Source organism: Quercus suber, unplaced genomic scaffold, assembly GCF_002906115.3.
Source record: "Quercus suber isolate HL8 unplaced genomic scaffold, Cork oak 2.0 scaffold_11, whole genome shotgun sequence".
Lineage (NCBI taxonomy): Eukaryota > Viridiplantae > Streptophyta > Magnoliopsida > Fagales > Fagaceae > Quercus > Quercus suber.
Genome location: NW_027069477.1, coordinates 924,569 through 938,257, shown reverse-complemented (window position 1 = coordinate 938,257; position 13,689 = coordinate 924,569). Strand labels below are relative to the sequence as shown.

The 13,689-nt window shown below is 34.8% G+C and overlaps 1 long non-coding RNA gene across 1 annotated transcript; it reads left to right on the top strand.

Annotated features, from left to right (window-relative positions):
* Positions 1 to 541: 541 nt before the first annotated feature.
* Positions 542 to 3,115, top strand: LOC112014151 (uncharacterized). Its single transcript, XR_010631111.1, has 5 exons — positions 542 to 641; positions 2,424 to 2,483; positions 2,606 to 2,644; positions 2,754 to 2,842; positions 3,096 to 3,115. It is a non-coding gene; the product is annotated as an uncharacterized LOC112014151 (long non-coding RNA).
* Positions 3,116 to 13,689: the final 10,574 nt, after the last annotated feature.

The window sequence follows — 13,689 nt, the reverse complement described above, 5'->3', positions numbered from 1 at the left end:
TTGAGAATATTTTAACCTAGGACCTACCATAATGCTACCCCAGCAGTTATTACTTGAGAATTTATCTATAGAATTATGTTGTCCATTATTTATAGTTCTTTCCAATTGGGTGGATGGATGATTAATCAACCTAGTGTTGTGGATTCTAAGTGCTGAATTTGCGTGGAATGTGACTATGTTTTGACAGTATCATTGTAATGGAGAATGCTGTAGGTAGGACTGTAGGAGCGTCTAAAACTTTATTTTGCTGCTCAATGATTTTTGTTGCCTGTATCTACTCTTGTGATTTAAGAAACACTTGATTGGCTACGAAGAAAAACAGATAATACTCATTTTTTGTTGTAGTACATATTATTCTACCAGGTATTTAGCTATTGTCATTTGATCAAATTTCATCAGATTTTCAATCTTTTAAAAGATTTATGTTCTTGTGATTGCTTGATTAAAAAATTTAATTGTTAGTTGCTGTCATTGTATATTTAAGCATAAATGGAGTGAGTGTAGATGTGCCTGCTGGCTCATTTTCTTACTTTCTGTTTTTTATTTTTATTTTTCCAATTTTTTGTAGGAAGAGCATAAAGTTGTACAGTGATTTCTATTCCTCAGATGTGATTGTTGCTTCTCCAGTTCGTTTGATTGCTGTAAGCATTTATTCTTTTGATTTGTTTTTCTAATTTTTCTAATTATTATTGTGAAGACTGTTTTAGCTTTTATATATTATATTCATTGTTTAGCACCATGCAAAACATTTATTGTGTCCAATACACCAGGAACTTTTCTAAAAATACAAATTTACATCCCTGTTTTGTCTTGATACACAACAAATAGTTTAATCATGAAAGAAGAGAACTTAACTCAGTGCAAATGGTATATGGTGCTTCCTTGGATCTGTTTTATAAGACCTTATTGGAACCTTTGTGTTGGTTTATTGGCTTTAAACATCTAGTGATGCAAGAGCATGGTGAAACATTAGCATGTTCTATGCTTCTGTTGAGGCTCTGTTACTTGTATAGGAAAATCCTGTTATTAGGTGCTAACTCAAGAAAATCCCAAGTTGAATATTATGCTGTGTTTGGGAATTTCATGATAGTTAGTGTTGGGTCATTATCCAAGAATCATGTTCTGGGAGATCTTTAGTTTGGTGAGGCCCTTTGAACATTAACTCTTTATGCCTGTTCTCATGGCTCAGCTTAATGGCTCAATTTCTGCAAGGCTGGTCCTGCAAAGAATACAGATTTTAAATTAAGTTCTTCTAGTGTCTTTTATTTGTGAAGGGGATGAAGTTGCAATACCTTTTAGTGTCATATAATTTTCTTCTTTGAATTTGGAATTTCGCTCCTCATTTCAATTGCCTCTTTTTTAAATGAAAAAAAGAAAAAAAAATGGTAAATTATGAAAATTTCACTCTTCAGTTTTCTTGCTGTTTGTAGAAGTGTTTGTCTACTTACTCTCTAGCTTAAAAGATCCTCTTTGACTTTAAGCTCAGTGGAAGGCTAGCAATTATTTTCAAGCACTATGTTCACAAAACTCTCTTATGTGCATCAAGATAGGAGAACATGATAACTCATTCTCCTTTTCCCCCTTCTCTTTTGGGCAGTATTATAATGAGTTGTGATCCTTCCTTGACAGACTGTAGTATTTAAGGCTTTTTATTCTTGTTTTCTCTGGGAATATACATGGCTTCAGAATTGCACCTTGTTTATTTAATGTCCAAGGAATAGAAGAGCCTCTAAGGAAATCTCTAGCCAAAAGTTGCTGGCATTATTACTTCCAACACTCTTCCCCTACCCACATCCCTCCCCTTTTTCTAAGTGATGGGTACTGATAAATTACCGATCATCCTAAATGCTTAACCTATTAGGAAATGATGAATTTAATTATTTAAACATAATTCAAACACTTCCCTTAATAAATGGGCTGAACATATGGGACTTTTAAGTAAAGTGGAGACAGGGTTTTAACTTGGGACCACTTATTTTGATACCTTGATAAATTACTAATTGTCTCAAAATTTTAAGCTGTTAAGAAATGATGAATTTAATCACCTAACTATAATTCTAATTGGTATATTTCAGTAATTTAGGTTGAAGACATGAATCCTAGTTCATTTCAAAATGTAAGCATATGGAAACAGAAGATTCCATCATGATGAAAAATGTTTCTCCTTACTGATATGTTATCATTTTGCTCAAGTCATCCAGCATGTTTGAGGGGCAATGAGAAGAAACATAGTTTTATGTATTATTTTGGCAAGATGTTCACCCTCCAGGCATCTTAAACTGTATATGTAGTGCAGGTCTATTGTTAGTTGCCTTTTCTACCTGTATAATATTATGTTTGGTTATCCTCTTGAGATTTTATGGAGAATTTTACCTTTTTTATTTTGGCTAAAAATGCAAGTGACACCAGACTTTTCATGTCAGAAAATTTCGGAGGCTAAAACATTCAAGGAAAAAGATGTAGATTATCTATCCTCTATAGAGGTAATTTGTCTTTTTTGTCATTTTTCAGGAGTATGTCATTATAATTATTCTCTCACTAAAAAAAAAATTGTGCCTATAGAGTTTCCTATATTGTTAACAGAAAAAGTATTTGCCACGAGCAGGTTCTTATCATTGATCATGCCGATGTCATAGCAATGCAGGTATGTGGTGCAGTGAATTTGATTGCTAGAAATATATTTGTTGCAGTTCATATGGTGCAAATTGTCCATTTTGTTTCTTATTCTTTTATTTTTGATGAAAATTATCCAGAATTGGTCCCATGTGAATACAGTTGTTGAACAATTGAATCACATACCATCAAAGCAGCATGGAACTGATGTTATGCGCATTAGACCATGGTATGTAATACGATTTTCCAAGATAATTTAATCATTGTGTTTATCCTCTCCCTCCCATTTATTTAAATTTTTACTTTTCTTTTTTATGGTGTGGCTGTGTGGGTTGACTGAGGGAACCTCTAGTGTATGGGATATAAACAAAGTTTCCTCTCGATGTTTTATATGTAAAGAAATGCTTAGCTAATCAAAAGATCTTCTGCTTTATATCCATTCTTGAGTTATAGTGACCCTTTAACTTGTCTTTCATGTTTAGGTATCTGGATGGATATCCAACCCCCCCACATCCGGCGCTTGGAGTAGATTTTATGAAAACCTAGGTTCAAACATAAAGATTCTATAGATGCACACTAGTCTACCATAAATTCTAGGAAAAACCCTCAAAGTGCCTTGTAATTCATGTTCATAAAACCATAATTTGTGTACAGAGCACGTTTTACAATCTACAGAGTGAGATCCAATCTCGTGACTACATATCTTTCTCAATGACTCCTAGATTTATCACAGTTTTAGCCTCACCTCTACAAAACTTATTATCTTCTCAGTGTATAACAAAATTAGATGAAGCACAATTATTATGTCAACACAACTGAGAATGTTAATTTGATGGACTAGTTGGGTCATCACTATAACTAAAGAAATCTTACCTAGTAAACTTAATTCCAAACATGAAATGATCCTCTTCATCCCTCTTTCCACCAAAAAGTTCTAGAAAGTCAGAAGGCTTTGAAGACTTCTTAGCTTTTGAGTTACCCTGGGTTTGTTGAGATAACCCATCCTCATCGTCTTCAACCTCTTGTGTTCCAAATTCTTTCAAGAAACGGTCAATGTGATCAACATTAACCTGAAAACCAAAAGGATAGTATTAATCAATATGGAAAGAAAACATTTATAAACTGTGTTTTATTTACCAAAGACAAAAGAAACCTCTAAAACTTTTATCATATAAATATTTGATAAATAACACCATAAATTTATGTTGCAGGAAGTAATAAGAAAGCACAAATAACTCAATATTAAGATAGACATTTCTGGAAAACTATAATTTAGTAATGGCCACAAATTATCATAAAAGTTGCACTAATGTGAAGTACTACTTTAAAAAAATTCATAAAGTATTGCACTCATTTTACTATATAAACCACTAATATTTCTGAAGACTGACCATATATAATTTTGTGTGCCAAAAATTATCCTTAGCTATCTAAAAGTATGAGATAGCAAGAGCTTTGGATAACAATCCATTTCCACAACTATTACAAAGTTTTGCATTAGAAATCCAATCAATTTTTAGAATATAATTATATTACCTTGTTTTGTAATAGCTGAAAATATCTCCCATATACTATTATTTCAACTTTGTTAATGATCCAAGAATATGAAGGAATGGACATCTAAGTACACATCTTGTGTACTGTGGTGTTCATCCTTTTCAGCAAAATTTCCTTAATGGTCATAAAAAATTTAAAGGAATTGAATAAAGAAGTGCATGGTTATTCATCTATAATGACCTGAAGTTACTGAAAAGAATTTCCAAGAAGCTGGTAAACAAACTAGACAAAGATAAAGATTGTATTTCCATTTTTCCTTAAACCTTGACAAGGATCTAAGTTCTCCTCATAAAGATCCAATTATAAAGGGTTTTTTTACTTTTGGTCCGCTATAAAGCTCACTCATAAACATCATATATGTCTTTAATATGCTTCAGTACAAGGGCAAGAAAATTCTGATAAACTGCCATAGCTTCTTTTGTACCAATAAACGCTAGAAAAGTGTTGGAAATTGGAAACTAGTGGGCTTTGAAAAGTGCTAAAGCTCATAACAATGCAAGGTTTCACGTTCAATCTACAATATTACTTAGGATTTTGGAGGTCATCATCTAAAGGGGACCAAAAGGATTTAGTGACAATACTTAAGTCCCATCATTACCCTATAACAAACGTTGACCATTCTTCCAATAGCAGAAATTCCCAAAACATTACCTATAAAATAAAGGACAATAAGTCCCAAAAGAGGTTTCAAAGCTCAAATGGAAGGATCGCGAAGGGTTTTCTTTGTGTGTAAAAAGGTGCAAAATGATGGTTTAGAAACATGACTCCAAGTTCCATTTGGTGGACCAAATACGAGACAAGACATATACAAGTACGAACAACTCCTAATGGAAAGAGAATATATAAAGTTATAAACATGAATGCCATGTATGACCCAGCTTATCTACGACAGCAAAAGATCAGATCAAGCTAAAGAGAGGACATATGATGGAATACCTTGTAGGCTGAAGGGGTTAGTTGAATTAACCTTTGAACAACACGAAGCGCAATGCGTCTAAGCGGTAAGAGGATCAAAACCTGGTGCACATCATAAAAAACAGACCTTGTTGATTAAGCAAGCACACTGTAATATACGAAATAAAACGATTGGGAAAAGAAACATAACAGTCACAGAACAAACCAATCTCAAGGACTTCTACCTCTTCGTAGAAGACTTATTGTGGTTCCCAATAAAGGAGACAAGTTACAAGTGATGAAGCCACATTGGGTCCTTCATGATAGAATTTCTATAATCATATATACCAGCCACAGTTTCACACACTAGTTTTCGAAAATGAAGGAAAGAAAGCCCTATATGACCAACAGACAAGTGCACTAAATATAGTGCAGCAGAATTGTAATTTATAAACACAATTATGAACAAGTACTACTCAGCTGCTTCTTAAAAGTTAATTGATCCAATATCAAAGATGCAAATGGGATGAATCAATTCAATGTATAGAAACTGATAATTCTCAAATGGAAAGCATCACAAATTTAAACTTTCAATCCAAAGGCTTAAGATAAATTATGATGAAACTACAGAAGATCAATTTTTAAATGACTCTGGTACTTTTACTTCTGTTGTAAAATTAAATTTAGAATTTGTAGAGTTCAATCTTCTTCAAAACTGAAGTTTGGGCTGTGAAGTACACATTTAGATACAATATACATCATACGGATCGAATATAGCACCATTGTTGAAAATATGTGGGATACAATTAAACAGGTATAATTAATTACCAAATTGATAAATAACATAGGTATAATCTGATAGAAAGAAGTATACATAGACATTTTGGTATGCTAATTTTTTTCTAAAAATTGTGAAGTTATTTACTTGTTAAGTCACACAAGCAACTATAACTTATACACTTAGTATGCCACAACTGGTCTATCATTTTATTTACACTTATATTCTATGAATCATGGACATGAACACAACATGAGACACAGCACATCACAAGACATAGTGACAACAATTCTTGAAAAACAAGGACACGACAAGGCAACAACATTCTTTGGGGCCAAATGTATAAAGTTGAAAAAGAAAATAAATATGATGAATTGTATTGGTAAAAAGAATAAGGACCACCAATTAGATACTAAATACAGTTTTCATTTCTTTTTCTTTTTTTGCTTTTTTTTATTCGTTACCATTTCATCAGTACACTTTCTTTCTTGTTTTATGCCATTTGTTTCTGTCAATGAAAGTCTCAAAAAGTAAAATAAAACTGGGCAACAAGACAGTAAACTGAAAGGAAATAAAAAATAATTTAAAGTGAAGAAACAGCAAGAAGATGCCATAATAACCATGTATAAGAACTCGTGTTCATTTCAAGCCAGAACGACAAAAGGAGATGGTCAATGAGCTTATAGAAGCACCGATGAGCAACAGAGGAAGCAACAGATCCATCCTTTCCATGCTTTGGACGACCATGTACCAGATGAGGACAAAAGAGATCATTCATGACCTTGTAGAAGCGCCAATGAGCTTCAATTAGTGCCTATTTGGCTGTTTTAAATGGCGGGAGTGCAGATGGAATGAGAGAAAGAAGATTGCATATGGAGATTTGAGGCTTTGATTTTTTTTTTTTTTTCCAATTTTTTTGGCAAACCATGTTTTGACTATGTCTTTGAGGTGTCTTGACCATATCGGAACCCCCAAAAAAAAATCTCTAGGCACGTATGCAACCATGTTTTGCCATTTCTGAGCTTTGTAGCTTATATTCAAAGCAAATACTAGAAGGCTCATTCCAAACATTCAAGGCAAAACCAGCTCATGCTTCATTGTTATTCAAGATGTATCAGCTTCTTTTTATTCTTTTTTTTTTAATATTAGTAAGAAAAAGTTTTATTGAAAGACTATTTCATGCAAAAAGAACACGAAGCAGCCAAAAAAGTACAATGACAACTCAAAACTGTGTACAAGAAAGAAGAGAATCAATAAACATCAAGAGGGAGTCACTAGATAAGGGTCCCCGAGGGGAGACCAATCAAATAAAGGGCCTATGAACGAGGCAAGGAGATGATCCCCCAAGCTATCCACATCCTTGAACACTCTATATCCTCAAACATACAGTTTTTGCTCTACCTCCAAATACACCACATCAAAGGTGTAACATTGCAAATGTCAAACGAGTGTTTCCTCAACCAATTCCTTCACTCCATCAAAAGGTCTAGCACTCTCTCTCATAGAACCCATGTAACCCCAAATGATCTAAGAACAAAGCCCCACAACTGATAAGCTACCGCACAATGAATCAAAAGACGGTCTAATGATTTCCCATTACAATGGCACATACAACATCAATCCACAATTTAAAATAATAATAATAATAATAATAATAATAATAATAATTTAAAAATATATACATACACACACATATATATATAATCATTACAAAATAATTATTAAAAAAATTCTCAAATTGTCACTAGTGAGCATCTAATAAAAGAAATAATGGAGCTTGCAAATGAAATACCTCCCAAAGCCCCTCAATGCTGGTCTTGGGCGATCCGAGAAATATCCCAAAATGATAGGACAGATTGGAATGTTGTTGGACTTAAATCAAGAAGTCTTTACTCAGAGGCAAAATAGCCCATTCTTAAAGAAAGTGATTGAATTAATGAGGGAAGTGCAAAATCCCCAAGGGCACCCCCTCTTTCTAGTTAAGAAGTTTTCATAATGGACTTTTTCTTCCCCTATGCTATTTTCCAGACAAAAAAAATAGACCTACCTAGGGGCCTTGACGCCCCAAATACCTTTCCAAGGAAAGATGACAGAAAAAGGTCCACTCAACACATTATAAAAAAGAACAAATATCGAATTCCCTCCTTTTCATCAACTTCCACCTCACACAATCCCCACCCTCACTAGGAATATGAGACTCCAAGAGAAGAAGATAAGTTGCCACCGGTTCCATCTCCCAATCATTAAAATCATGATGGAACCTCACATCCCAACTCCTCTCCCCCCTTGCTGCCTCACCAATAAAGATGCCATTGAAGCCTCCCAATTAGTAGAATTCTCATACAATACCAAAAAAGGGCTCTCTATGAGGTTGGTCACCACACCAACAATCATGCCAAAATCACACCCTATTCCCCAATCCGGCCTCAAACCGAATGTACTAAACTTTCCCAACCCATCCTAATACTCCTCTAAAGGCCACAACCATGAGGACCCCTATTCATCTTAGAAACCCATCCCCCCCAACCACCCCCCCCCCCCNTAATCACTTGGCTAATTAACTAGGCTAATCTGGTTGGTTTAAAAGGGTCTAAAACCGTTCAAGTGGTATCAGAGTGGATAGCTCTCTTGTTTGAGATTTTTTTTATCTCTAAGCTGATCCTTGACCCCTTTGTCATGGAGCATGGACACTCTCTAGTTGTTCCTTCTCACTTTAATAGGAATAACTATGCTTATTGGAAAGTAAGGATGAAAGCATTCCTGAAATCTATTAATGAGAGGGTTTGGAATTCCGTTGAATACGGATGGGAGAAGCCCACTACTCCTGTGAGTGAGTGGCAAACTTCTCAAAAAAAAGCAGCTGGGTTCAATAACAAAGCTATGAATGCCATCTTTAATGCTGTTTCCATGGAGGAATTTAAGAGAATCTCTAATGTTGAGGTTGCTCATATTGCTTGGAAAATCCTCCAGACTGTGCATGAAGGCACAAAGGCAGTTAAGATAAACAAACTGTAGCAATTAACTTCTAGGTTTGAGAGCATTAGGATGTCTGATGATGAATCCGTTGATGAATTTTATGCCAAACTTAATGACATTGTTAATTCTGCTTTTAATTTGGGTGAAATCTATAATCAACCTAAAATTGTTAGGAAGATTCGTAGATTTTTAATTGAAAACTTTAGACCCAAAGTGACTGCCATTACTGAAAGCAAGGATGTGGACTCCATCCATGTTGATGAACTTGTAGGATCTCTTCAGTCCTATGAGTTAGACCTACCCAAAGCAAACAAATCCAAATCAATGGCTCTTAAGTCTGTTAATGATGTTGATGTTGGTGGATTTGATGATGAACTCTTTGCTACAGAGATTACGTACCTTGCTAAGAATTTTAGAAACTTTCTGAGGAATACTAATAGAAGGGTAAGAAATACAACCACTGCTGAACCTACAAATTTTAGGAAGAATGGTCCCACTAAGGTTAATAACTTTGAAAACCCTAGAGAAAAAGTTGGTCAGTCTTCAAACAAGTCTTCGGGTACTCAGTGTTTTGGTTGTCAAGGGTATGGTCATGTTAAATCTGAATGTCCTACATTTCTGAAGTCTAAGGGTAAAGCTATGACTGTAACTCTTAGTGATAATGAGATTTCTGATGATGAATCTAGGTGTGACGAGGATGGAAACTTCATTGCTTTCACTGCTACTAATGTGGCCAATGAAAGCGTGTCTGTTGAAGAGAACCCTTCTGATGGGGAACTCTCTGAGGATGCAGATCTTTAAGAGGCCTATAATAAACTTTGCAAAGTTGCTGCAAAGGATACAATGAATGTTGAACTTGGCCTTAAGAAAATTGATTCTCTTGAGCTTGAAAAGAAAAATTTGCTTGTTAAATTATTTGATGCTAATTATCTTTTGAACCATGTGAAATCTGAGAACATGCTCTTACTTGATAAAGTTAAAACTTTGGAATATAATTTATCTGTTGGTAGATCTGCTAGTTCTAAACTTGATCAAATGTTGAATGCTTAAAAGTATCCCTCTAACAAATCTGGTTTAGGTTATATTGAAAGCATCTCTGTGTCTGCACCACATTCCACGAACTTTGTTCCTTCATCTTCTTCTGAACCTTCCGTGAGTCAGGTTGTGAGTGAAACTATCAAACCACCCGTGAGTGAGGTTGTCAAACCTGTAGAAGTTTCACCCCCTAGGAAGATTATGGTTGATCTTGGAGAGTCTAAACCTAAGGAACCTTCCCTTTCTAAGGACAAGATGCATGGTAAACCCGCTTGGGTTTGTCATTATTGTGGAAAGTCTGGACACATTCGTCCTAACTATTACAAGCTTCAAACTGCTAAGAGAGCAAACAAACCAAAAGTGTCTGTGCCTCAAGCACAAGATCCTATGGCACTTATTGGGGAATTTGTAAAGGCATTGAACCTTTATTCCAATCCTGATCTAATTGAGTCTTTCTGACATGGTCCTTGTGCTTTATTGCTTATTCCTTTGTGACCATTGTTCTTTAGTCTTTGTTTTTTTTGTTTGTTTCTAGGATTTGCATTGCATTATATTCATGCATTTCATTCTAGGATTTATTTGTTTTCTCTTTTAAAATTAAAAAAAAAAAAAAAAAAAAAAAAAGGGGAGAAAAGCAAATTGTGTTTGGCACTATTTTTCTTGGTCTTTGAAAACAAGGTTGGTCAATTTATTTACACATAACATATCTTGTGTAACTTGTTTAGCTTTGATGAGCTTATTTATTGCACTTTACTAGTTGAAGCTTTGTAGTGCATATTGTGTGGGAAAGATGTTTATGGTGTTTATCACTTTGTCTTTATCTTGAAGTCACATGTTATTTGATTGTCGGACTTGATCCTTTTGAGAAAGGTATAAATAACCATTTCACCACTGTTCACTAGCCAATCATGAACACCTTAGTGCATATTATAAGATTTTGTGATCAAGAAAGTGTAGCACATGCACAAAAAGAACATAAGGTGTAGCCTCGGTTAATTACTTAATAATGAAAAATGATGTGTACTATTAGGCTTGATGCCAAATTTCATTTAATAATGGGGCAAAATTTCAAGAAATATACATGATTGCAAGCTTATGTTCTAGGAGATGTGGGAGTTATGTGATATAACTCTTTAGGTGATAGTCTCTTTTAAATTCTATGTGATGGATTTTGTAAACTTTGTGATTAATTGCTATTCACATATCACCTCACATGTATCTCAAGCTATTGCTAGTTGCATACACTACACAAGTTACTCTTTGCTAAACACTGTACATGTTATTGTGTGTGTTTTTGGTCTGACCAACTAAGTTTGAAAATATCTTCAGAATTTTGCACAACATATTTGTTGTTTGAAGAATTTAAAGGGAGAATGATTGAAATTTTCTTTGGAGAAACTAGGATTCAAACTTGGGTTTTTCAAAGAGCATTCCATCTCATACTTATGCATTTTGTTTCAACAATTTTAATGCTTTGAGGAGTTGTTTTCAAAATGTGGTTTGTGTTTTTCAAAACTGTAATTTTTCTCAAAATTTTGTGAGCCGCTGCCTGTTTCGATCGATCCAACCTGTTTTTCGATCGATCGAAAATTTCTTAAAATTCCTTTAGAAATCTCGGATTGATTGGATCGATCAAATGTAATTTTCGATCAATCGAATATCGCGAATCAGGTTTTTAAAATACTGTTTTTGACTTATTCAAATCACTTTTTCAAAAAAAATTTCAAACTTTTTCTCTCTCTCCGACTATGCAAGGCTCCACAGTGATTTTTTTGTCGTTTTCCTCCAAATTTTTTGCAAGGTTTCTCTCTCCTTGAGCCGGTATGTCTATTTTACCCTTCCTTTTGAGTTTATTTTCACATTTCATGCATTTTTCATGCATTTGAATTTGGGATTTTCGAACCTAAGAATTTTGAGGTTTTTGATGATTCAAGCCTTATTTTATGCAATTGATCAATGGGTTTTTGTGGGGACTTGATATAATCATGATCTATGATGGTTAATTTGATCAATTTGAGGTTTTGTGAAAAATTAAAATTTCTAGGGTTTGAAATTGATCCGAATTGGGGATTATGTTCAATTGGGTTTAATTGATAAAATTGGCTTGTTGTTTTGATGAAATTGGTCATTCTAATTTGTTTTCAATCTTGTGTAATGATCAATTCATCAATTTGTTTCAAAACATTCAAGTGGTTTTTCAAAAATTTTAGAGTTTTTGTTAGAAACTCTATGCTCTAGCCAATTTTGTGAAATTGAACCTAATTTGAATGTTGTTTACTGCATTAGTACATGCATCATGACATTATAATTGTTCATGCATCATATAGATTTTTGTTCTATATTTTTTTTATGCTAACTTGCAGTCTGCCCTTGGGTTTGTTTATTTTTTTTGTTCTTTTGGTTTTCTCTTTGCGTCTTTGTCCTTTTCTTAGCACTATGCCTAGGAAGACTAGGGCTCGTAGGTCTATTCCCTCACCTACTCCTTCCCCTCCTTCTTTTGACCGTGAGAAGTTTCCGAGTGAGAAAAACCAAGAGATTTTTGAGAAGCTGAACCTTAGGAGAAAGATTTGGTCTGAGCGAACTATTTTGTTAGATGAGCTTGATCTTGCCATTAGGGCAAACTTTGAGCGTAAAGGCTAGTTACCCTTAGTGAATATTTCTGATCCTCCTCCACTTGCTACCTTGATTAGAGAGTTCTTTTCGAACATCTCTATTTGCGTCTATGATTCCAACACTTTGGTAAAGAGTTGGATACGAGGCGTAGAGTACGTCATTACTTCTACGGTAGTGGCTGATGCTCTAGAGGTACCTTTGGTACAGCACCCAGTCTACCCTTATAATGAGTCTCCTTTGTTGAGTGATGTCATGTCTTACATCACTGGGTCTTCTATCTAGTGGGGTTCTGATCCTAGGATCACCTCTGCTGAGCTATTTGAGTTGCACTATCTCTTCTTTAGGATAGCCTATCATTCTATTTGGCCCATTTCTCATCTTCACACCATTCCTCTCGAGCGGTGTGTCTTTTTGTATGCTCTGCTTATAGATGCTCCTATTAGCTTTCCTCATTTATTTCTTCGTTCTTTGAACGATGTTTATAGGAGTTCATCTTCTTCTCATGCTCTTGTTCATCCTATTTTTATTCATAAGATTTTGCTTTATCTTGATCTTAGTGGTTTCCCTTCCTTTGAGCCCGTACATGTTATTGCTCCTATAGGTGCGTCTTTTCTTAGACAGAGGGTTGCTCATCTTCGAGTAGGCTCTAAACACCCTAGGTCTGAGCCTTCTAGTAGCGCACCTCCTCCTTCTTCTTCTACAGGACCTGCTAGTGAGGATGTTCCTGATCCTGTTGGTGATGTTGCTGCTGCTGATGTTCCTTCACCTCCTTCAGATGACTTTAATGTTCATCATACCTTGGACACTGTTATGACCGTTCAGGCGGCTCATAGTCAGATTTTGGTGGACTTGCTTGACGAGATTCGTGCTCTGCGAGCCGACTTAGCACATCTTCATTCACCCTCACCACCTCTTTTTGATGATGGCTTATGATTGCCCTTTGGCATTTCGTCACAAAAAGGGGGAGTAGAGTTTTGTCTTGTAGAGGAGTTTTTGTAGTGAGGGGGAGTATATTTTTTTTTTTGTTTTGAGGAGCTAGTGGAGTTTTTAGATTGTATCTAGGTGCTTCACTTTGTATATCATTTTTGGGGCTATTCATGTTAGAGGGAGTAACATTGATTTTGATATACATGATATATACATGATTCTTGTTTCTTTGTGATTCACTATTTATTGATTTATATTTATGAGTTGTTCATTGATATATGTCTTTATTATGTGTT